The 24,861-nt window shown below is 31.5% G+C and overlaps 1 protein-coding gene across 2 annotated transcripts in view; it reads right to left on the bottom strand.

Moving 5' to 3' along the window:
• Positions 1 to 22,988, bottom strand: part of LOC118198684 (ras-related protein Rap1-like) — a 117,171-nt gene extending 94,183 nt beyond the window's left edge. Inside the window, exon 1 of one of the 2 annotated variants that reach the window (XM_085818461.1) lies at positions 22,970 to 22,988. The gene's annotated coding sequence lies outside the window, so the exon portion shown is untranslated. The other variant, XM_085818460.1, reaches the window with a different exon arrangement.
• Positions 22,989 to 24,861: the final 1,873 nt, after the last annotated feature.

Genomic DNA, 24,861 nt, shown 5'->3' with positions numbered 1-24,861 from the left:
TTCAGGGTGTTGCATTTATGATGGTTAGTAGTAGTTAATTCAATTACATGCAATTGTGATTGCGTGATTTATAATTACAGTTACATTCTAGTTAAGAGAGAAAATTAATTTTTTACCTTTCAAACTTTATCGAATTCATACTTTACCGAATTAAGATAAAAACTCATGAAAGTCCGGAAAATTCTTTCTAGATTATTAATTAGGCTATATTAGTTATAATTTTTTTTAAATCTAGAGAAGCTGTCAATTGAGCGGAGAAATACAAAAATCTGGTTAATAATCTAGGCCAGCGGTTCTCAACCTTTTGACTAACGCGTACACTCTAAACAAAAGTTGAAAACCTTTAGTACCGCCACTACAAAGTACTAGTATCACCACCACTCTTGAACAAAGCTTAGATCGCATAACTTTATGAGTGATAGAGAAAAAACTCAATAAGGATGTTGGGGTTTTAACTTTCGAATTTAATAGTTAAAAATACCTCGATTCTTTGCGTACCACCTATTTTTCTCTTGCGTACCACCAGTGGTATGCATACTACCGGTTGAGAACCCCTGATATAGGCGATATTTAGGAGGGATTCTTCAGAGAACACTTTTCAGTTTGATACCATAACGCTAGAGCGAACCAGAATAAAATTTGACACATTTATATTATCGCCTACCTATGTGTGATAATTTAAAACAACAGTCAGGATTCTGATAATTTCTGATAAACAATTCCGCCAAACTCAATGAAAATAAAAATTGAAATGCACTATTAATTAAGCTCACGAAGAAGTAAAAGCTGAAGGACATAAAACTTTCAAATTTTAATTAGCGAAGCAGGGAGTATTTGATGCATTTTTTTCTTTCCATTTTCCCCTGAATATGTTCCTTCTGTTAAAGAAATAACTGGCTGCTTTATCGTACAGAAAATAGTTTTGAATTTGACACAAATGAATTTATATTTTGATGGTAGAGATTAGGAGAACAAAGCTTTCATTCTATGTTGTATTAATTTAATAATAAGATGTTCTTCAATTTTTTAACATAAGAAAGTACACTGGGTAACAAATGTTTACTTTGTCAATAAAATTAGCATTCAAAAATAAAAACGTCTCAATCGCAATATTAAAATCTGATAGCTTTCCTGAAATTGAATTTAGATCTGTCATCGAAATTTTCCTATCGCGTAACCATTTTTTGTAACATTTAAGAAAGAAAATCATTTAGGAAGATATCTATTATACCTATAAGTATATGAATTTATACCGTACTTGGCTTGAGAAAAATATTTTCCGTTTACCTGACAGAAGTAAAAAACTTCGTACTTTCGGACTTCCGTTGACATGGTGTCATTTTTCAGTAACATAACATTTCTCAGCGAAAATACTCTCAATACTTACCGCAACTGGCCGGAAAGCTTTCTACGTGTGCATTTAAAAAATGCAGTTTCAAGATACAGATCTTCCTATGATTTCTAAAGATTATTCAAGTTTTTGACAGTTCTTTGTTCTGCACTTTCCCAAGAAATTTTTGTAACGTTCATGACAGATCTGCTATGCAGTTTTTCTAACTGCATTCAACTGCTGTTAAAGTTTACGATTCAGAAATGACTTCTTAAGCTATACAAAATTCTCTTTTTATTTTATAATTATTTTTATTAGAAACTTTGCTTAACAGATATAAGAACTCGATCTGTATATTACCGTATTTGACGGCATATAAGACGCACCCTTATTTAGACTGCCCCACACAAGGAAAAAAAGTTTCAATAGCGTGGTTTCTTTTAGTTCTCACGTTTCGTAAAAGCCAAATAAACAATTATTGAATGCAATTACCTTCACGTATAAGACTGTGTCCTTCCCGTATAAGACGCAGGTAACTTTTTTGAGACCAAATTTAGGAAAAAGAGTGCGTCTTATATGCCGTCAAATACGGTATATCCATAAATGCAAATCAACCTTTGGATGAGGGATAGAGCAGTGCCTTGGATGCAGAGATTTTCCCTGTCTTGGATCTTCCAATAGTTAAAGATGCCACAGAATTTTATATACCTCATTTGAAATCCAGTACGAATATAAATTGTTTTTAAATTATCATAAATATTTTACTTACAGTTAGATATTTTTTACTAGCTTCACTTAAAAAATTCTTCTTATTATATCTTCTGTAGAATGAATTTCATACTTACTCGTATTTCATTTACAGTGTTAGTGAGACTTAATGCCATTGATGCCTTTTCCCTTTATATACCGGTCTTGTTCTTACTTAAGTGGAAACTAAGATTTAAAATCAGTATGCAAAAATGTATAGAGAACAAACTTTACATATTCTTCGAAAAATCTGCTATTATATAATTTTTGTTTCTAAACGTAATTAGGTTTTATCATTGCATCTTGTATATAAATAAAGAATAAATAGTTTCAAAACGATATAGCAGCAAAATGCTGTAATTTAAAATTTAAGATAATAACATAATAATAAGGAAAATTCAAGTGAAAAATAGAAAAATTCCTTAGATTAAAAAAACTTCTGAACATGGAATATAGATTTATTGTTATTTATTATTGTATCAAAATAAGCATAAGAATATAAAAAAACTAAAGCTCTGATACATACAGAAATTGCATTTCCTATAAACATTCATGACCTTTTCCACAGTTTAATAGCTTTTATCCACATTATATACAAGTTATTTAAAAATACTTCAGCATTTTAGAAAATTGAAGTACCATGCAAATAAAGGTTGCTTGTGAAACAGCAGGCAAATTCAACTGCTTCTGATGAATGTTAGTTTGCGCACATCCTTCTCTTTGATATGAATTTATTTAGCAATTAGCAATCGTTCCAATTTATTTAGCGATCGTCCAATTTATTTAGCAATTAGTCTTATCGACAATGAAATTACCACACAAAGAGAAAATCATTGGATGGGATTGAAATTTCAGTATCGTTATGATAGAAATGAAACTCGAGACCGAAAGAAACACAAAGAAGCAAGGTAATTAAGAGAGTGTGTGGTCATATTTAGCTCTCAATCTCGTCATATTTAGCTCTCCATCGCTTCCTGTTGTGATACTCGTTGCAGCTGGTTCAGCGTGGGTTCCAGGAAACGCTTAGTATTATCCTGGGCTCCTTATCCAACGTCCAAAATTATATGGACTGATTTGAAAGTATTCCGAATCTCTGTCACTGAGGTACGGGTACAGCTCGCATTTCAATTCAAACCATTCATACTTCACAAGGCAGCCGTGGGCATCTCCGGTTGAGTATATCCTATTGGAACATAGCATCTAAAATATTGGTCAGGAATGAGAGCACGCGGGACTATACAATCTCACTGGTTTGCAGTTTGACAATCATTTATTTCAGAGGATCGGCTCAGTGCACTTAAAGTACACTGAGATCGGAAATTTAATACTGTTGTCTATCTGGAAATGATCCATGGGCATGCAAAAGCTGCTATATATGTCTCTACAAAGGACCGATGCTTTCGCAATTGCTGCGAACGAAACGACGATAAATGTAGCTGCTCCGGTAGCTCGGGAAAATCGCCGAATAACATGGATAGACTAGAGAGACTGATAGCTTGAACCACTATGATTCTGCAAGGCAATAAGAGTCTGGAATCTAGCATATTCTATGGCGTCCAAGGCGTCCAAAGTTTTTTGGTCAAATGGGCAAGTTAATGGTGATTTACTTTTTCGGATACCATGAAACTACTATGAAATACCTCCTATTCAAGTTATCGGGGAATATTATGAGACAGGTTTGAAAACTCTGATCAAACATATACGACGAAAATGGCTTGATCTGGGTCCATCTGCTTGAAGTCTACGCAAGGATAAATACATGCTTTCATGGCTCTCTGTGTTGTTGCTAATATTTGGCCCGAGAAAACACTGAATATGGGACGTACATTTCATACAGCTAGATCTATATTTACCTTATACTTTTTTAATTTTCTATCTGAAAGCGGAGTTCTTTGTGAATATTTTAGTCATTAACGGCCATTTTGAAGAAAGACGAGCTGTTTTAAACACGTCTCAAAACTTTCCTAATGGACAGACACATTGGGATAATTGTTTGCTACTAGGTAGTGACTATTTCGATTCATTCTCGTTTTATTACCTTAAACTATTTGCTTGAATATTGATTGATTACTTGAGAGTAATTTATGAATTTCTTTTCAGCTGTAAGAATGTTATAGAGACCTGTGAAATTTCAAGCTAATTTCATCATTTAGAACATTCTTAATATCATTTGAAACACAAAATATATGTTTCGGGGATCTCAAAATTAATAAACGGATAATTAAGGATAATTAAAGAAATATCTGAAAGCATTCAGATTATTTTAGCGTCGCACTGGCGGAATTTTTAAAGTTTATTATGCTGTCGCTGAGTTTGAAGTTTATTAATCTGCTCTAAGCTCACTTCTGCTAACACAACATTAAAAGTTTTCTAACTCTATTATTAAACATCGCTTCCTTCACAATTGCTACATGCAAAATTCAACAGAAAAATTACAAAATATTTAAAAGTAGCATAGCTTTAAAATTTGCATTAAAGTGTTACCGTGCATTTTTTTGTTTCGCTGTATTATTTCTGTTAAAAATAATAGACATGAAAAAATTTGCTGTCAATATCTTTATATTTGAAAAATGATATGGACAAAAGTGTGATGGCACAGACATTAATAGCACTTCTGGTGCTATTAGTCTGATGTTAGAGGATATAAAATGCGTAACAAGGAAGGGAGACTGAAAAAGTGTTAAATCTGAAGTCATGGTTTGTGTTTAATAGTGTTAAGCCTTGAATTAAAACCTGAATTAAGACGTTTTTTAATAGGTCACAGTCTTTCCTAATGCCAAAATAAGGTTATGCTCTTATGTTTTTACTGTAGTAGTCTCAAACTCAGTTCGCGCAAGGGCTAAAATGGAAGAGATGAAAGCAGCTGTCGGACCAAAACATACTTTTTAAACAAAATTTAGGAACACCTTTTAATAAAACAAAGAAAACTGTTTAATCAAATTTTAAATTTCACTAACTGAATATTTATAAAAACATACATAAACAATAATAATAATGCAAAGGAAAAAATTTTAATTTATATTTATTTTCTATCTGAAATCTAAATTTTTAGTGGTTATACTTTTTAAATCAAACTTTTTTTTCCTTTGAGAACATACAGACTCCCCGTGCACCACATATGTACAACACGGGGATTACAGAAGTAAGTTAACTAGAACATTAAAGGTTACATGCATAAAAAACATTAAAGATTACATGCATAAATAAAGCGAACAAAGGCAGAGAACAGCAGTCTGCACTTCACGAAAACAGATAAGTTCACTGGCCAAGTCACTCCGAACATTTTCAAATCATTCTGTAAGCATAATCTAGGGCCATCAAATATAGGGCACGAGAAAATCAAATGTTCCACATCCTGAGGAACTCTTTTTGAACATTCACATAAATTGTTGGATCGTAGATTAAAACGAAACAGATAACTTGCAAATTTACTGTGACCAGATAAAAACTGAGACACTTTAAAATTTAACGAGAGGAAAGACTCGGAATTCAGTCTATGGTAAATAGAAGGAAGGAACTTTTTGATGACTTCAGCATTACAAGATGAAATGTATTCCTCATTCCACATAGCTAAAAGCTTTTTATAATGAAAGGACTTCCAATAGCTATTTGGAATGCTAATGTTGATATCAATGGGTAAATTTAAGGCATCTTTAGCTAAGAAATCAGCTCTTTCATTTCCGTAGAAACCATGATGAGCATGCACATAAGCAAAGCAGATATCAATACCTCTAATTCTAAGTGAACTAACAGTTACTAGGGTTTCGATAACTAATTTATCGCAGCTGGTAATACTGTTCAAAAGTTGATGAGAAGAAAGAGAATCAGAACAAATAAGGTACTTTGAGGATGTTGTCCCATGATCCTGGATCCATTTGATGGCAAGATAAATGCACAGAAGTTCTACTTGAAAAACTGTACATTCATTCCGTACACGGTGTCTAAGAAAACAAATCTCGGAATGGCCTTCAAAAAGAACAAATGCAAGGCCAACCTTGTTGTTCATCTTGCTGCCATCTGTAAAGAAAACCATATGAAAACTTATTTCAGCAGTCTCTTTATAATCGCAGAAATTTATTGGTTCTAAAGAAGCGGGATGAGGAAGATCAGTGAAGGGGACAATTCCATTAATACAGTCTTCCGAAGCATGAGTTGCCAATGACCCAAAAATATTATTCTTATATGAAATTTCAAAATCAATAGGCGGAACTCCAGCAAGAACAAAAGTAGCCTCATAGCTTAAGGTTCTATAACCACTAATAATACGAAGAAGAATTCTCCGTTGAATCTTTCTTAAATTTCTTTTGTTAACCTTCTTGGCAAGAACATGTTCCCAAGCACGACAGCCGTACGAAATGAAAGGTACAATACACTGCTTATACATGAGTTTCTTAACATCGTAGCTTACTCCAAAAGTATTTTTGGCAATTCGGTGAAAGCCATTAATAATTTTTTCACATTTAGCAGAAAGGAATTCAATGTGCTTTTTCCATGTTAATTTTTGGTCAAGAATGACACCAAGGTATTTAACATTTTCTACAAATTCCAACGGAGAATTATCGAGCATCAAAGAAGCAATATTTTGTTCATCAAACGTACTGGGAACAAGCATAGCTTTACTTTTTGAAGGATTGAAAGTGAGTTTATGAGAAATCGCCCAACTGGAAACAAAATCTAGAACTTCTTGTGCTCTCAAAAGAATGTTATTCAAAATCTTTCCTTGGAAAATTAATAGTAAGTCGTCTGCAAAACGCAATTTTTAAACAACCGTCGAGATGACTTAAAAGATCATTTATGATTATGTTCCAAAGAGTAGGTCCGGATACAGAGCCTTGAGGACAGCCTTTTTCTAGAGAATAAACCTTAGCTTCGTTCCCAAGCTGAAGCTCAGCAGTCCTCTCGTTCAAGAAGCTTTTAAGAAGGTTATAGATATTATGTGGTATACCAGCATCTTTTAAAATTTTTAAGATAGATGGCCACCAAGCATTATCAAAAGCTCCTTTGAAATCTAGGAAAATAAGAAGTGTAGTATACTTCATTTTCTTTGCACACTGCAAGATATTACAAAGGCGAATAATGGCGTCTTCAGCGGACTTCCGAGGAGTAAATCCGAACTGAGAATCATTATAAAAGCATTTTTGTCTCAAATACCAATTTATTCTGCTAATGAAGAGAGTTTCAAGACATTTTCCCAAAGTAGGCAAAAGACTAATGCATCTAATATTATCAAGATAAGGGGTTCTTGTATCTAAAGTTTTAGGAATCAAAACAACCCGAGCTCTCTTCCATTGTGCTGGAAAAACTGCTAATTGTAAACAAAAATTGAAAGGTCTGTGTAAAAATGTGCTATCCACCGCATGAAAGTGCTAATATGTAATATAAATATGAGGTATGTGATGTGATACAGTGATTAACCTGAAAAGAATGTAAAGTTAGCATGACATTTTGTAAAATGTAAATTTAGCCATCCTGAATTTATTTGAATATTTGTAACAGCTGCTCATACCTTTAGCTCGGAGAATTTAAAATCTTAGGTCATTAAGACCTTCGTTTGCGATTATTTCAATTCCAGGGGGAAAATGTAAGGTATTTTATGTTGATTAACCAATTATTATGATTTAAGACTTTACTATAACATCTGCTTACCAAAATGCAAATTAGTTGTTTTTCTATTTAAGCTGAGGGTTCCGAAGTTTAGATTAGAGCTTCTAGCTTAGATTCGTCTTCCTGTTACTTGCTACCACTAACTCTTCCTAAGTTGTAATTTAGTCGCTTAGCATCTTGCTAAGCGACATTTTAAAATACTCGCCATAAAATATCTGAGAATAATTGTCTGACTCTATCAAATCGGTTGTTCTTGACGTCATGTTGAATTCAAATAAACACACTTATTTTTCTCCTAATATTACTTTATGAATCAAAGACTATATACAATGCATTTACGTAATTTTGGGAGATACATTACATTTCGTTTAACTCTCTCTTACCCTACCTCTCGATCTCCACACTCCGTCTGAACTGAAACTTTTTATTAATTTTATACGGGCGGCGCAGGGCACTCTAGAATGTTTTCCACACTTGAGCCAGCTTAAGTAGCTTGTATACAAAGCTCCTATGCTCTTACAAATACTCATGACTTTTCCGAGATTCAGACTGTGATTCAAAGCTATGGCAATAAGTTCTCTTATCCCCGTACTTAATCTCATCAGTATAATATTTTGCAAACATTTTTTTCTTTACCGTTCTGTATACTACCAATCTTTTATTCTGGTACATCACAGCACCCTTACAGAGAATCACTCACTTGCTAAACTGGAGTTGGATTCTTTGTGAGACGGACTGCCAGACGAAGAAGAACACGTTCATAGTAGATATGTGTTTCAGTGCAAATTAAATCAGACTATTATTAGCTACAGTTAACAAACTCTATTGCACATTTGATCTTAATCTCTTTTTGGAGTAACTAATACACATAATTCTATTGGAATCTGTCTTCATGCAGAGATAAAGTGAATAGACAGGACAAATGAAAATTACAAACAATCAGCTAGGAATTTATAACCAGCGTTACAAACACTAATGTGTTTAATGAAAGTTTGTAACTTTTAATTTGCCGCCAGTGTTAAGTAATTTGACAAATTCTTAAATGTTTTGTTGCAAGTTGGCAAGTTTGTTGTAAATTTATCACACATTTGCAGATCCGCAACATCAGAAAGTTGTTGATATTTTGAACCCAGACAGCAATGCGAAATAAATGAATAACAGTTTTCAAACTTTTTGTGTGTTGCAAAAACTGACGTTAATTTGGTTGATTTAAGAAACACAAGACATACTGTTTTGAAGAAGCTAATTAATTTTTATCAAGTTATACAATAAGCTTTTATTTACGAGTATATTCGTCATAAAAGGAATGTACAATACATCAGATAACAAACTGCTTAGTTTTGCGTTGAAATTACCAGTATTCAAAACTTTAATAATTCTAAATCATAAATCATTACATTTTATTGTTCCATTTTCTAATTTATTAACTATCTATAAAATTATATGAAATAAATTATTCATATGAAAAGAAACAAGATCTTTAGATTTTAATCTCTTGTGTGCTTCTATCATGGAGGACTGCAGCTACGTTTATTGTGAGAAAATTTAATTTGCTTGGAAAGAAAAAAAAATATCTATGTTTTAATTATTTACTGGAACAATTTGCAACTTTAGTTTTTTGTACATTTTAAACGATTTTCCTGAATAAATTAAATTACCCTTTATCGCCTCGAGGCAGCTAATTATATTCTTCCTTCTCTGCTAACTAATAATGCATCAAACGCTTTCAATTAACTGAATAGCGAGTCTGTCTTCAAGATGGCGGGGCAATGATCTTAATGACAGTGAAGTTCAAGCAGAGCATCAGATGACCTTCACTTTTTGTTACGCGAAGTGCTTCTGCGAAAATATTTCCAATCACCTCTCTGCTATGATTATAACTGCTCTTTCGGAAGTAAGCAAAATTAGGTTTGAACGGTAGAAAAAAATTTCTTTCAGACGTTCTCCCACATCCAAAACTCCTGCAATAAGATCGTATTCCAGGATTTAAAATGATTAGGATTTAACAGAAGGAGAATAGACGTTAAACAGACGGTGCTTATGCATTTTTTAAGCGACGTTTCTACGTTATAAAAAAGTATTTTAAATAAAATAAGATTTTTCTGAAACGAGCTGTCTTATTTCTCTTTCTCTTTACAATTAATCTTCATCTTGTTTTCTAAGATAAGAAGGTATTTTTTCAAGTCATGAAAATGTAGTGGAACATGATTTAATGCTTTTATATAATTATCAAGCTTTCCTAAGTGGCAACATGATGTAATGCTTTGCTAATTATTAAGATTTGCCGTGTGGCAACAACGAGTCGAGCTAAAAGCGTTGTTACTTGGAATGTTCCATGATAAGCGTTGCGTAAGCTTTATTTCTTAAACGTTTGTTATATTTTTATGTAAAAATTAAGTAACATGTTGCAAACATGCATGTAAATTGTAAAAGTAAATATGCTGTTTCTTTTAAGACCAAATTCATTTCAATTATTAAATGCTCTAGTTGATTAGTTCCGATTTCGCTTATTCATCAAATACACAAAGATTCGTATTCTCCGTTCTCCTTTTACGCATTTTCTGCAATCAATTCAGTGTTTCAGATCTGTATTTAGAAAATAAACTAAGCTTACTGTTTATTTCAAACTAAATTTTTTAAAACTAATTAAAAGTTACATTCTGGTAGCGAAACGGAAAGGGAGAAATGACAGTAAAGATTCGTAACAAAAATAACTGTTTAGTTTAAGTAATTACTTACAATGTTCTCAAAATTGAATAATTCATGAACATTCTGTTGTGTGTTCTCTATATGATATAGTAAGTTATTCAGCTTTTTTTGGGGGTTGGCGTTGTGTAACTATACTATTAAACTAGATAGGAATATTAAGAGCATGTTTGAATACTGAATAATGACACTTAAAATAATTTTGCAGACTAAAAGTACTAATTAATATGAGTATAAAATTTAATTCAGTATAATGCTTTGCATATGTAATGCATATGCGAATTATAATGCCATTGCACTAGCTTGCATATGTAAAGTATAAACTTTTGTTTTTGTAACAAATCCAAGAAATACATTAAATCGTGTAATAAATTTGACTGATTAACATGTCTTTAAGCTTGAGTAAAGTGACATAACTTCGGAAGTACTAAGAAAATATATAAACTTTTCTAAGAGAAATGAGATTTTTGAAGATATTTTAGCACTTTTGACGCTATTTATTAGCTTGTGAAGTCATCAAACATTTATGACATATCGTAATTATTTACCTCGGAAAAGTTCATGAAACCGGAAAAATATTTGAAGTGTCCTTGGAAGTTTTAGTATCATTCAGTAAACATCTGCAACAAAACGCGCATTGTATTCCCTAAGTAATGTGAAATTGTATAGCTACTTTGAAAAAGAATAGGGTACGTTCTAACAATCTACAGGATATTAAAATGTTTGGTATGAAACTATTAAAATAATACACGAAGTTCAGCATATTTTCGCTCTTATTAGTGCAAACATCTTTCTAAATTCTAAAATAGTATTTTTTCTTTCCATTTTCAATATATCTTATATTATAAATTAAAAAAATTGGATAAATGAGTTAAATTAAAATAATATCAAATATTTTCCTTATTGATGAAACTAATATAAAATCATTTAAATGATTTGCAAGTAAAAGAACATGTTTCTATCAGAAATACATCCATAACGGAAAACTCTACTGATAATTCGCGTAACTGAAATTAGTCTAAAATCTTAAAAATATATGGAATAATATTATTTTGCTTAAACATCTGCGGTATTTTGCAAGTGGTGTTTAAAGTTATAATATAAGCTAAATCTTCTGTCTGTATAAAATTTACTAATATCTCTAGAAGAGAATTTGAAAACAGTTTTCATAAAAAAATGTTGTAATATTTAGTTGCCTCTAGGATAGGAATTGTTTTACTCAAATATTTAAAGCGTTTAATTCTAAAATGAATTTTGTTTTCGAAAATAAATAATATTTTTGTCAATAAGATAAATTAAAATAGTCAAAATTAGATGCCTGTTATCGTATACGAATAAGAAAGTCATTGAAACATGAGATCAAAATCGAGGCATATGTCATTAAAAAATATCAAATTTTGTGTGAAACTGAACGAGAAATACGTACCCGATCGTGCAGTAGAGTATACTTTATGTTTTAAGTAATGAAATGTTTTCTTTCCCAATGAAAGTATGTCTAAAGTTAAATCTACGAAAGGGTGAAATATCCCGATTTCCATCTGTTAGGAGAAATACATGTATCTTCATAGAAGAAATGAGAGTTTAAATCAATTTTTTTTATTTATTATAATATAGTAGATCAAGAAAGAAATAAAAAACCTCCAAGTATTAGCAAATTTATACAAGCCTTACTTTTACTTGTAAGGATTATGTTAATTTTATTAACAGTTAAATTTTGAGTTAAACTTCTTTTCCTGTCGTTGCTTAATTTCAACTTACCACTTCCAGCCAGAACGTAGTTTTAGAATCACGTCTGAATGCTAATGAGGAAGAGCGGTATTTAATCGCGAAGTTCTACTGGCTTAGTGAGAGAGATACCAGATATTCTGGCTAGCACGCGTTCGCCTTTTTAGGCTACTCTCTCGTAAGCTACTATTACGCTCGGCCGTACTTTAGGTCCTTGATAACTTCGCAGTCAATTAGCGTTAAGGAGCCAACTCTTAAAATTTTGATATCTTTGGCTATATCTTTTTAGTTGAGATTAGTTTAGTTTATTTCTTAGTCTCTTAGCCCGAGTGTCGGCTTTACTGTACAACTCCAAGACTGAGTTTTGTTAAACTTTAGGTGGAATAATAAAGGGTTATTTCACCCTTCTCACTCGTTGTTATTCATCATTAAATGGATATTTTTTAATAAATATTAGGTGATATGAGGAGGAATTTAGGAAGAAAGGTCTACATTCGGGATGTATGAAAATTTAAATATTCGAAAATATAATGTACATTGGGGTAAAATATACCTTGGTGTTTCTTTCTTTGATTCCTTCTGCAAATATATGTACATTGGCAATGGTATGCTGTGTAATGGTATAGTAGTTAACAAGACTTTGTTCACAAGAAAATGCATTGGCAAATAAAATAATGAAAAGTGATATTCATGGGGGAAAAATGAAATTTTAAAATAGTCTATAAGTGAGGTTGGCCAGTGACTTAATTAGCTTGGAAGTGAATTAAGTGCGAATTAAGGGTTAATATTACGTTACAGAAATAAAAGTATATCAATAAAACAATATTTCAAGAGATGAACTTGTAACCAATTGGTATAGTCATTGAATACTGGGTAATTCAACTCTGATATGATATTGAAAATGTTTTTATTTGGAATTTTTTTGTACATTTGTTAGTTGTTTAGGAATTGTTTTGTACATTTGTTTTTAGTGTGTTTCTTTGTATATAATTGTTAGTTTCTCTTGAAAGTCATCTATGAAGGAGGAAATAGCCGTAATTAGCAAGGAAACTCTTTCCTTTTTTCATAGTGCATTTAAAATGTAAAAATAATGGTATAATTAAAGTAGCAAAAAATACAGAACTTTATGTTAAATATAATAAGGAAAATTTGTGCATGGATGCATAATATGTTATTTTAATATGACTCTAAAAAGTTGAAGATTTCAATCTAAGAGTTTAGAATATATCGCTCGTTATTAGAGCGAGTTGAGGGTCGAAACTAATTGCTAGCGTTGAGAACGTTTAAAATATGCGTTTAAATATAAATGATATTTAAAATTATAAGGATATACCTTAATACGCAGAGAATTATTAAGATTAAAAATGCGCATAAAGTTAATAATGAAGTAAAATAACAGAATCATGGTAAGACTACTACAGAATGAGAAATCTAACACACAGATGAAACTGGAACTATAAAATGTAAACTAAGGACTATTCAATGAATTGTATAGAAACAATAACTAAGAGCCGTAAATTTAAATGCTTAATTTAAAAATCTATCTTTATAAATAAGTATCTTTAGGAAATTCAACTTGTGTAAAAATCATGTCTAAAACCCAACAAGTTATTTATGATAAACAATTAAAAAAAATGAGTTAAAATTGAGAGTAGGTTTCAAACTTAAAAGGGAAAAAGTCAAAAAGTTAAAAATAATGTTTAATATGCTAAATAAAAAGCATGCATTTGAATAATTAACGCTCGTAAAACTTAATAAATAAGTATGTTAATATCTATAAAGGATAAAAGAAATTACATTCAAAATCAAATAAAGGTCATATATAGGGTTAGAAAATATATAGAATAAGTTAAAATTTAGAGTGTATTAATTTAAAATTAGGACGTTAAAAATGTATGAAAGACATTAAAAATTACATCTAAAATAAAGTCATGTATATGGCGAGAAATAAGTTAAAATTGAGAATATGTTGGTGAAAATGTATGAAAAAAAATCTACATAAAACGAAATAAAACAATAAACTTAGTAATGAAATTAAAATTACGAAAATATATGTGGGATCATAAGCAGAAAATATACGAGAAGTTAAATTCAGAGTTCACAGAAAATTAAAAAGCGATAAAATATACGATTATAATTAAAAATTTTGATCTAAATTTAAGGTCAGTTCATGCGAATCAATAATACAATTCGGACTTTGCGAAAAGTTTTGAAGGTACATATATGCATAAAAGATAAAATACAAAAGCCAGAAATCTTAAAATATAAGTTAAAGATAATTGTCTGCTGCTTTTCCCTTTATCAATTAACTGGGTCTAGGGTTTTCGCAATCCGCCTATGAGATTGGCATCCTGGCGCAGAACTGTCCGTTTCCTACTACTCTAACACAGAAATAAAATATTGTCAATAATTATAAGCCCAAAGCAGTACTATTAACACATAACATGTACAACTGGTTTTCGTGATACTTGGTCGCCTCATCTTTTAGGAGTGGCCGCACAGTATATTACAAACAAAAATAATAGTTTCGTGCTGTACGATTAGAAGTTTTTCGTCTAGAGCACTCCAAGATGCACCTGCACCAACAATCCAAATCAAAGGGTACAGGAAACACTTAGACATAGAGGTGCGATAAATCATAAATTATATTCATCCTATCTCAATGCAGAAAACTGTTGCGTAAAGATTTTCATTAGTGAATACTTCAAATAGTATTTTGATTTGTTTGTTTATGTCGCCTCTTACGGCCCTGCCTGATGCAGCTGCCTTCTCTGCATCCTGGCACGGGACAGCCCTATCTCTCGTACACTTTTCAAAATGGCATTTCACTGACTGTCTTTTTTTTTTTCATTTTTTAAGGAATTAAACCCTTTGTCTTCCTCCTACGCTTTGGCCCTTAATGAGGGATTACGTGTATGTGGGCCACAAAATATGATTACGAAAATTATTAATAACACCATTTTATGTTATTCAACTATATTTTCTTGATCAGAATTCAATATAATATTTGCAGACTCAACTCTTAAGCCCCATTTAATTAATTGTATTTATAAGATATAAAAATTTAAAAAATATACTAAGGCAAATTGCCCATTAAGAATGTATAAATTTGTGTGGACTTTCTGAAGAAAACTGGCTCATAATTACGCTAACAATGAGAAAACCACAAGCCGTCCTTGTTGCCAATCTGTTCAGGTTTTCGAGCCCGGATCTTATTGTGAGTGCTCTACAGGCTTTCCCTTTGGGCTGTCTAAACACCAAGAGGAAATGCGCTTAAAACAGATAGAGGAGAAGCTAATTTTCTATGGAGTTCGATGCTTAAAAATTTCTAGTTTTATTGCGGGTATCAATATTCATTGTATTACAAAATTCCTTTTACCTAATTCTACGGTTCTACCATACTAAATATACAGCTTTTTTCATGCCTCTCTCTATTTCGTCAAATCCTTTATTTTTGAATGGCATTTACTAAAAATATTAATAAAATGAAATATTACTTTTTCCTTTCCTTATTTCCTTTCCAAACAGAATATGTGGCCGAATAGAATGCATATTACTAATAGAATATATACTTTATATTTCCGAACAGAATATATAATCTGTGGTTCCGAACAGAATATATACTCTCTGATTTAATATTTAAATATAAAGAAGAATTGAGTTCACTTTCATTTAAGGAAGATGCAAGTACATCTCCCTTCTATACATCGCTGGCAACGCCCATGTTAGAGAAAACTAATGAAATGAATATTTCTTATCATATAGACTGATAAAGAATACATAGTACATACGGGTGTTTTGCATTAGCAAAATAGACCTTAGAAGGACTGGACATAACACTCATGCTCGAAGCCAGAGTAAATTAGTCTTACTGCAGCCTTTATCTTCTGATCCCAGAATTTATGCTCACTATTTAGGCTATGTGAGTCTGACATCGAAATGAACTGAAATCTAGATCCACATTCACCAAATAATGAGGAAAAACATCATTTGCAATCTTTTGTATGGGGGGAAAACTATATTGCGAGCAAAACACGAAATGAGAAAAAAATAATAATAAAAGTATAAAATTTGAAATACGTATAATTTTGGGTAAAAGAAAGTAATAATTCGGAAATTTGCTAAACATTCTTGGCTTCATGAATAAATATATATATCGACTGAATATATATATATATATTATTCATTTTTTGTTTTAGATTTATTCCCTAGGAAATGTACAGCAAAAGTCATTGTACATCGTTTCTTATTATGAATTCCGTCACCATTTAAGACTTATAGTATATATATATATATATATATATATATATATATATATATATATATATATATATATATATATATATATATATATACATGTTTTTTCCTAGCTTTATTTCAGTTGACTAAAGAATTGACTTCTGCGAGTTTCAGTATACAATAGCTTTGCTCTTCATTTCCTAAGAGATAACCGAAAGTGAAAAACTAATAATTAAATTGACACTTATAGTCTTAGCTGCAAGAAAGCAGGAATTTTACCCTCTGAAAGCCCATTTATGTTTTTCATTTATTTACTATATATAGATATATAAGAAAACATGTACTTCATATATATATATATATATATATATGATGATTTGGGAATGACGCATATTAATGTTGAAGCATACATTGTAGATCTGTAATGAAGAACATACATAGAAATTATATTGGTACAACAAGACACAGTCTTAGCAAATTGAACTAATATTTCTTTTACTGTAATTAAACATTTTGGCAAATAATTTGGCACATTTAATCGTGCCCGTCCTAAAATATAGCATATGCATTTTTGAGACTGCTGCGATAAGAAGAATGTAGCGCAACAGCAGTCTAGCTAGGGCAAGCCGCAGAAGCTAAGTGCGTAGATATTCAATATGGAAGCTTAGTTTAAGAGAAAGGTTCTGTTTTAGAAATTTAAAGTTCTGAATTAGCAACATCATTATCGTTAAGTAAAGGATAAAAAGAGGAACTATAAAAAAATAAGGAATATAAGGCTATTTCAGAATTAAAGTTTGCTTGACATATTTTATAAATGTATGATGATTGAAATTATGATTCTTAAACTTGATTATTTTCTGTATCGGATAATGTGAAAAAAATTCTTTTGAATGAAATTTGTTCCGAAGTTTTGTGAATTTTCGTTTATTTTTCAAACACCTCTTTTTTTCCACCATTGCACGTCCTTTATTTTAAAATTTCAATATTTAAGAATGTGCTTTTTGCAAAATATAAATAATTTCACAGACTTAAAAATGAGCACAATAAGAAATATTAATTAGCCGATTGTTTTTAATTTCTTCCCAAATATATCAAATAATCGCTTCGAACCAGAACTTGACCCAAAAGTGTTTCGTTCCTCCTCTTTCATCCCCCGGTCTCCATAGATACGCCTGTGATCTCCGTTATATGTATCTAAATTTGAAACCAGGCGGCGTAAAGAAAAGAAATGCACTGGGACATTAACGGAATTTCAAGGGAAAAGAGAAATTCAGTGTGACAGAAACAGGTATAAGAATAATTATATTCAGTTTGTAGGGTTTGATGTTAATTAACCCGGTTACCTTTTTATTTTGACTTTAGTTTAATGTTCGTCAAATCCCGCCAGATACAAATTGGGTAATGTAATTAAACGCAGAATTCGAGAGCGAGTCTTTGACGGTTATAGTTGAAAGTCACTATGTCACTTCTTCCTGACAGAGATCATAAAATTTCGCGAAGCAATATGGGTCAATGAATCACAAAGCAATATAGCCAGCAGAGCCAAAGTCTATAATCATATTTATTTTAGCTGTACTAACCATATGAAAGTATTTAGGCCTTGTCAAAAGCTTATTTAAGCACGTGATACTTTGAATTTAATATTTTAATTTGACTGGAATATTTTTCAACGTTTTCCTGAAAGTATCAGCGTTTACTTTTATGCTATTGTTTAGCTTGTGTAGCTACCACACTGACGGGTAAATAAAAACGTTTATTTAACACCTTTCCTCTCAGTTTGTAACTACAGTACTTTAGAAATAATAAGGGAGATAAGTCGATACTAGTTTTATAATACATGTTTGAATTTTATTTCAAAAAATTAGTTTGTGTAAAAAATTTATATTTAACATAAGCAAAATTAAGTTTATGCTTCCAAATCAAGTTGTACTTCAAGTATTACACTTATTTACAGTGATTAGATACTTTTGTTTAATTTTTCCTTTTTTTAGTATTTCTATTTCTTGTATATATTAATTGTTTTCGGCGTCATATAATAATGCAGCTGTGTAAAATTTATGGAAATAGTACTTAAAGAAAATATCGTGTTTCTATCCTACACACCAGCCATTTTAAGGAATACTGCAGTAAATATAGTAAACGGAATACATAGATTTCTCTAATATTTTATGTGTGTTCTAAAAATAATTTTCTTTTTTCATTAATTTCATTCGTTTGCCTGTTCATGGAAAAATGATTATTAATTACTTGTCCTTTTTTATAAGCTTCTATTTAATTCACCCATAGTGTTATAGGCATGGTCAAAAATTGTCATCGATTTTTAAACTACTTTCTAATAAGCTACAGAGCTTAAATTTGTATACACACTATGGAGGACAATATAATGCAGTGAAGGGATTTTTCAAAATTCACTTTAGTTAATAAATGGGGAAACGATTTTTCAAATATTGTTTAATGAAGAAATTTAAAATTTCATAAATTTACTGTTTGCATCATCACACAGAACGAAAAAATAGCTTAAATGAGAACTGCATAAAAGTTGTAATTTCAGTTTTTTTTGACGTTTTTTCGGAAATCGCTCAATTAGTTTGACTAGATGTTCATGGTTCTAAGCTTTCAACATCTATAAAAATTTATCCTTACAAAATTTTGAAATTGTCACAGATTATAAAACAAACTCTTCACCCTGTTTTAAAATAACAATGGTAAAAAAGTATTAATTGCCAATTTTCTACATTAAAAATAAGAAAAGAAAAATATGCTACCACATAAAACAGAAGAGGGAAACCGCTTCTTCAGTTGCAAGGTTATAATGCCGATATATCATTATTCTTCACTTCCCATTCGTCTCATAAACAACAGTATGGATTACCGTTTAAAATCATTTCCAATGAAACTTATTGCGTCATTAATTTTTTTTAGTTTCATAAATTTATACTCATTTATGTCAATAATTCTTTTCAAAAACTGATTTTTCTCAATTTTATTGCTGTACATTAATATTAACATTGCTGTACATTAATATTAACATTGCTGTACATTATTAATATTGTACACTTTTATCGGACTTCAAAATTCTGACATCCAAAAATGTTTCATGGAAAGTTTTAGAGATTCTAAAACAAACTCTTTACCTTCTTTTAAAATAAGAGTGATAAATATCATTTAAGGAACTTTCTAGAATTTCTAGAACACTAGCTGTGCATTTATAAACATTCATTTAACTACCTGAGGGTTTTCACTATGGTCAAAGGTTTTTCTATCTGTTCTTAAACTATTCGCTGATAAGCTATCGATCTAAAATTTGTACGCGCACGTAATGTGGAAGACAATACAATAAGGTGCAGTAATTGTTCAAAATTTGAATTACATTTCTGAAGCACATTGCTGAAACGAGTTTTTTGCACAACTTTGTTTAATGAACCAAATGAAACACTCATTTGTTCTGCTCGCACCATCGGATACGGAGGAAAAAAACTTTTGAATGAAGTTTATATGAGATTTTAACGTAATATTTGATTTTTGGGCGAAACTGATTTTTTACCATTTGGCATAACAGATTTATTGGAAGTACACAGAGTGATTTTTATTCCTGATTGATAACGTGTTAATAAGATTAAAAAGAGGAAATAATATAAGAAAAACGTATAATAAGCTTTCATTTTAAAGTACATAACATAATGAATGAGCTAAAAAGTAGGAAAATTTATTACATAGTTTAATAGGAACAGGTGACTGAATAATTCGTTTTACAAAATTATTCTATAATTTTATATCTCGAATAATAAAAGCGTGAGCTCTTCGATAATGAAGTCGAGTAATTTAACTGCATTGTTAAAAGCATAAGTTATTCATTTTATAAATTTATCAGTGGCACTCCACGCTTTCATGATACGTAATATAAAATTGTACATAAATTTTGAAAGGAGAATTATTTAATCTCTTGTTCCTACTTAACTATACAGGGAATTTCAGACAAATATTTTAAGAGTTGAATTTTCTATTAGTGTTTACGCATTTTTATTAATCCCGAACACTTTATATATAAGACAATGGAATTTTACGGAATATCTTCTTTAAAGACCTGATCTCAGGTTTGTGGATTCCATGTGTTTAGGTCTCTTAATACCCTTTTACAATGCAACATATTTCTGAATAAGCATCTTCCGGGCGACGGAATCTGTCTACGCAGGGAGACATACTAATCCGTATAACGCAGGGAGACATATTGTCGCATACGGCAATGACTGGATTAACGATTGTGAGGAAGGCGCGGTACAAAATTGCTGGCGACTTAATTGGCAACAACCAATGAAATTACTTACGTTCATCAGGAGCTATATAGGAGTGTTCAGTTTCATTTTGCTGTTTTATTATTTTTTATTATTGTTTCGCATGATTTCTTTTATTTATATTTATCTTGATATTATTAAGTAAATTTAACTTATCCAGTTGTTTATCTGGATTCCAGTTAGTTATCCATTTGCATATCTGAATGCCAGTTACTTATCATCAGATGAATCTTTGCCGATTCTATACTATATTCACAGATGCCGAGAAGATACAGATAAGAATAACTAAGTATAGACTATATAAAGAATATTTACTATCGGATTTCCCCCTAAATATTTCGATGTGATAGAAGTGGTCTGTAAAATAGATAACACAGCTCATATATTAACCTCTCTGATTGGCTTATATCTCTGAGCAACTTCAGAGCAAAATCACCCTGTGTAGACTATCTGCTGTCAGGCAATAAGTTTACAAGGATAACTATCGCATCGCCAAGAAACACTTTCGCTTTGTGTAGACGGACCTACTGAAGCAATTTAAATGACAATTACCTATTAATGTTATAGTACAAAATGTTGTCCGCAGTCGATGCAGAAGTCACGAGAATAGTATTACACAGTAATTCCCAAACTTTTTTAAGCCCTGCAGCCTAAGAAGTGTGAATGAAACGCTATATAGCTTCTACAAATAACTCTGACAACGTGTATCATTAAAATTTCAATAACACAGGCTATGTCGTATGCCTTGAAATTGGAAAGTTTCTGATAACTGTGTAGTTGTAGTAGATGTATATTAGAGCAGACTAAAACTAGAAGAACCCCCCCCCATCTTATCCTTTTAATAATATTCGTAGCATTCGGTTTATTAGAATATACTTCATATTGTCAATTCATTTGCACGTCAACCCTGAGCACGTCAGACTGTAATGAAAGATGACACAAAGCCCAATTTGTTTAACCTAATTTTATTTGAACTTCTGGGTCACCATCTGTTCCAAGCATTCGGTATGCGGGCGACAGCAGTTTTGACGAAACCACCTACCATGTGTTCAGTGCTTACAGAACGATGCAAATCCTAAGTGACCTCAATGGTCGCTTCAAATGTGGGTTCCTGCTTCTCTGTTTAACTCAGTGTTGCGATTAAATCATTTAATTACATTACACCGATTACTGTCACGTCAGAATTATTAAATATACTCGATTAAAATTGTCAACGGAGGAACATTTTCCGCTCTAACTAATGCAGTTGCAATGTCATTAATTATGGAAACTAGATGTTCTAAGTCACTAATACGGTAGCATATGAAATCAAATCTTGAAAACAGTCGCTCTCGGATTAACTAATAGCGTGCAGTGAGCGAGATGATTTCTAAAGCAGATTTTAAAATATTTAACATTAAAAGTAAAATTATCTCTTTAAGATTTTTCTATATGAACTGAATATTCATTTGAAGAAATAAAAACATATTTTATTCATTTATATCTGTCTATATATCTATATATACTGTTTTAAAATAACTGCAAGTTCGTTTTACAAGTAGAATTAAAAATCACTAAAACGAGTTTTAAAAATATTATGAACAAAAAACGGGCTAACTTTGTTTCTAAATTTGCATAGAATGTCCCAAAAGCAAATACCTATAACACTTTAAAAAAATCTCAAGTTTCTTAAATTTTATCATATTTAAGATGGGCTAATATAGTATAATAAAATTTATTTTTGTATGTACAGAGTGTTTCGTAATTTTCATTTAGAGTTCCAGAATTAATAAGCTACTTTGATATTTTTTTTATTTAGAAAAAGAAATCTATTTTTGCATTTCAGATGTGATAAATCTAAAGACTGATAAAAAGAAACTGTTGGTTGTGCATTAGCGCTGAAGGCGTAATGAGTACGTTTCCTCAAGCCCAGAATTAAAGAATCTTAAGTCAAAAAGTTAATTTAACTACGAAATCTTTATTTAATAAAATAGGATAATTCTGCTTAACTTAAGCATAACAAAAGTAATAATCTTCACGGACATTAAAACACTGAAGTATTGTGTGTGTGTGTGTGTGTGTGATTATAGCAAAGCCTCGAGGGCTATCTGCCTAAAGGGAGGGATGCCTTTCGTGGAGGACTTTCTAAGGGAAACTGGCTCGTATACACGTTACACATGGGGAAAACCACGAAAACGCCCATGCAGCCAGCCCGTTCGCGGGATTCGAACCTCGGACCGAACTACCAGTGTTCAGCGACTTTACCGCTCGGCCGCTGGTGGGCCATTGAAGTATTGAAAAGGATAACTTACATAGAATCTTCATCAGTCCTAAATATCAGGCTTACCTATTTTAGGCAATAAGAAAAGAGAAAACAGCAACAGGAACATACTTTGGACACCGTACCTGAAAAGAGAAGGCACTAACTGCATTAGACCTTTTGGCCAGGTACAAGAAGCTAGGGTGAAAATTAAATATACTACATTGCACACGAACTTTACTTTCTTTTCTCGCCATTATATACCTTGGCGCACGTTCGTTTCGTATGCCTTTCGAGTTTCATTATGCAAAATACCTAAATTTATGCTAACATTGCCCCTGTTTTGCTAATGAAACTCATCAATTGCAATTCATTCCTGCAAAACTGAAATTTAGCTTTAGGAATTGGTTTAGTCATAATATCAGCAACCATTTGCTCTGTTGAAAGATAAGCAAGTTTTACTATTCCTTTGTTATTCAAGTCGCGTATATGATGAACTTTTGTATCAATATGTTTTGTGCGCGAACTGAATTTTTCAGATTCTACAAATCTTATAGTAGACTGATTATCTTAAAATACCTTTATCGGTAGATTTTGGGGTAGATTGAAATCTTCTTTTAATTTTAATAGCCATAATAGTTCTTGCGTAGCTTGCGATAGTGCAACATATTCAGCTTCTGCCGAGGATAAAGAAACAAGTTTGTTTTCTTGAAAACCACGAAATACAGTTTTTTCCTAATAAAATAACACTTCCTGATGTAGATTTTCTATCTTCAATATCTTGTCCCCAATCAGCATCTGAATAAACCGTAATATTAGGTTCTTCCCTCGACGAAATTTGTAAGGATATATACTTTGTCGTGTTTAAGTATCTAATGATTCTTTTAACAGCATTCCAGTCCTTTTGACATGAATTATTACACCTTCTGCTGAGTATGCGAGTTGAAGCTGTGATATCTGGTCTTGTGATAGACGATATATACAAGATACTTCCAATAGCTTGGCGAAATTTATCATTTGAAGTTAGGAGATTTTCTTCCTTGTTTAGGTTATAATAGTTTGTTTCCATTGGTGTGCTGGCGAGTTTCGCTTCTTCAAGTTGAAATTGCTTAACAAGTTGATTTATTTTATTTTTCTGTGATAAGAGATAACTTCCGTCTTCCTTGAGATTTATTTCCATGCCTAAGAAATATTTAGCTTCACCAAGATGCGTTATTTGGTAACGTTTCTTTAAATCATTAATTGTTTGAAGAATTAGTTCTTCTTCTGTAGAACTTATTAGGATGTCATCAACATACACTATTAAATTAATTCTTTTATCACGAACCACTTTTGTGAAAAGACACGGATCTGCTTTGCTTTGACTGAACCCCAGATTCTTCAGTGTATTTTCAATTTCTACATTCCAGCACCTAGCTGCTTGTTTGAGACCATAAATCGATTTCTGTAATTTACAAACTTTATGTCTTTCTTTCGGAACCACGAATCCTTCTGGTTGTTCCATATATATTTCTTCATTTAAGTTGCCATACAAAAAAGCTGTTTTAACATCTAGTTGATGTACCTTGGCATTATTATACGCTGCCCATGCTAAGAAAACTCTTATCGTAGTGTGTTTCACTACTGGTGAAAATGTTTCATCATAATCACTGCCGTATTTTTGAGTAAATCCTTTGGCTACTAAGCGTGCTTTGTATTTTATATTTTTACCAGTTTCATCATATTTTGTCTTAAACACCCATTTGCTGCCTACTGCATGTTTTCCTGGTGGTAATTCTGTAAGTGTATAGGTTTCATTTTCTTTTAGAGAATGTATTACTTCTTGCATAGCCTTGATCCAAGCTTCTTGTTCACGTTTTGGTAAGTTTAGAATTTCTTCAAAGCTTTCCGAATCTTTATTTTTAGGCAAGACTGATTCTTCCTCTTCTGCTTTATAAGAGAATCTTTCCGGTGGGACCCCTTTGGTTGATCTGCTAGAA

Source organism: Stegodyphus dumicola, chromosome 6 (assembly GCF_044657685.1).
Source record: "Stegodyphus dumicola isolate Sdum_Otavi_A_Nest chromosome 6, ASM4465768v1".
Taxonomy (NCBI): domain Eukaryota; kingdom Metazoa; phylum Arthropoda; class Arachnida; order Araneae; family Eresidae; genus Stegodyphus; species Stegodyphus dumicola.
The sequence above is the reverse complement of the archived record's forward strand: the minus strand, read 5'-3'. Positions and strand labels throughout refer to the sequence as shown.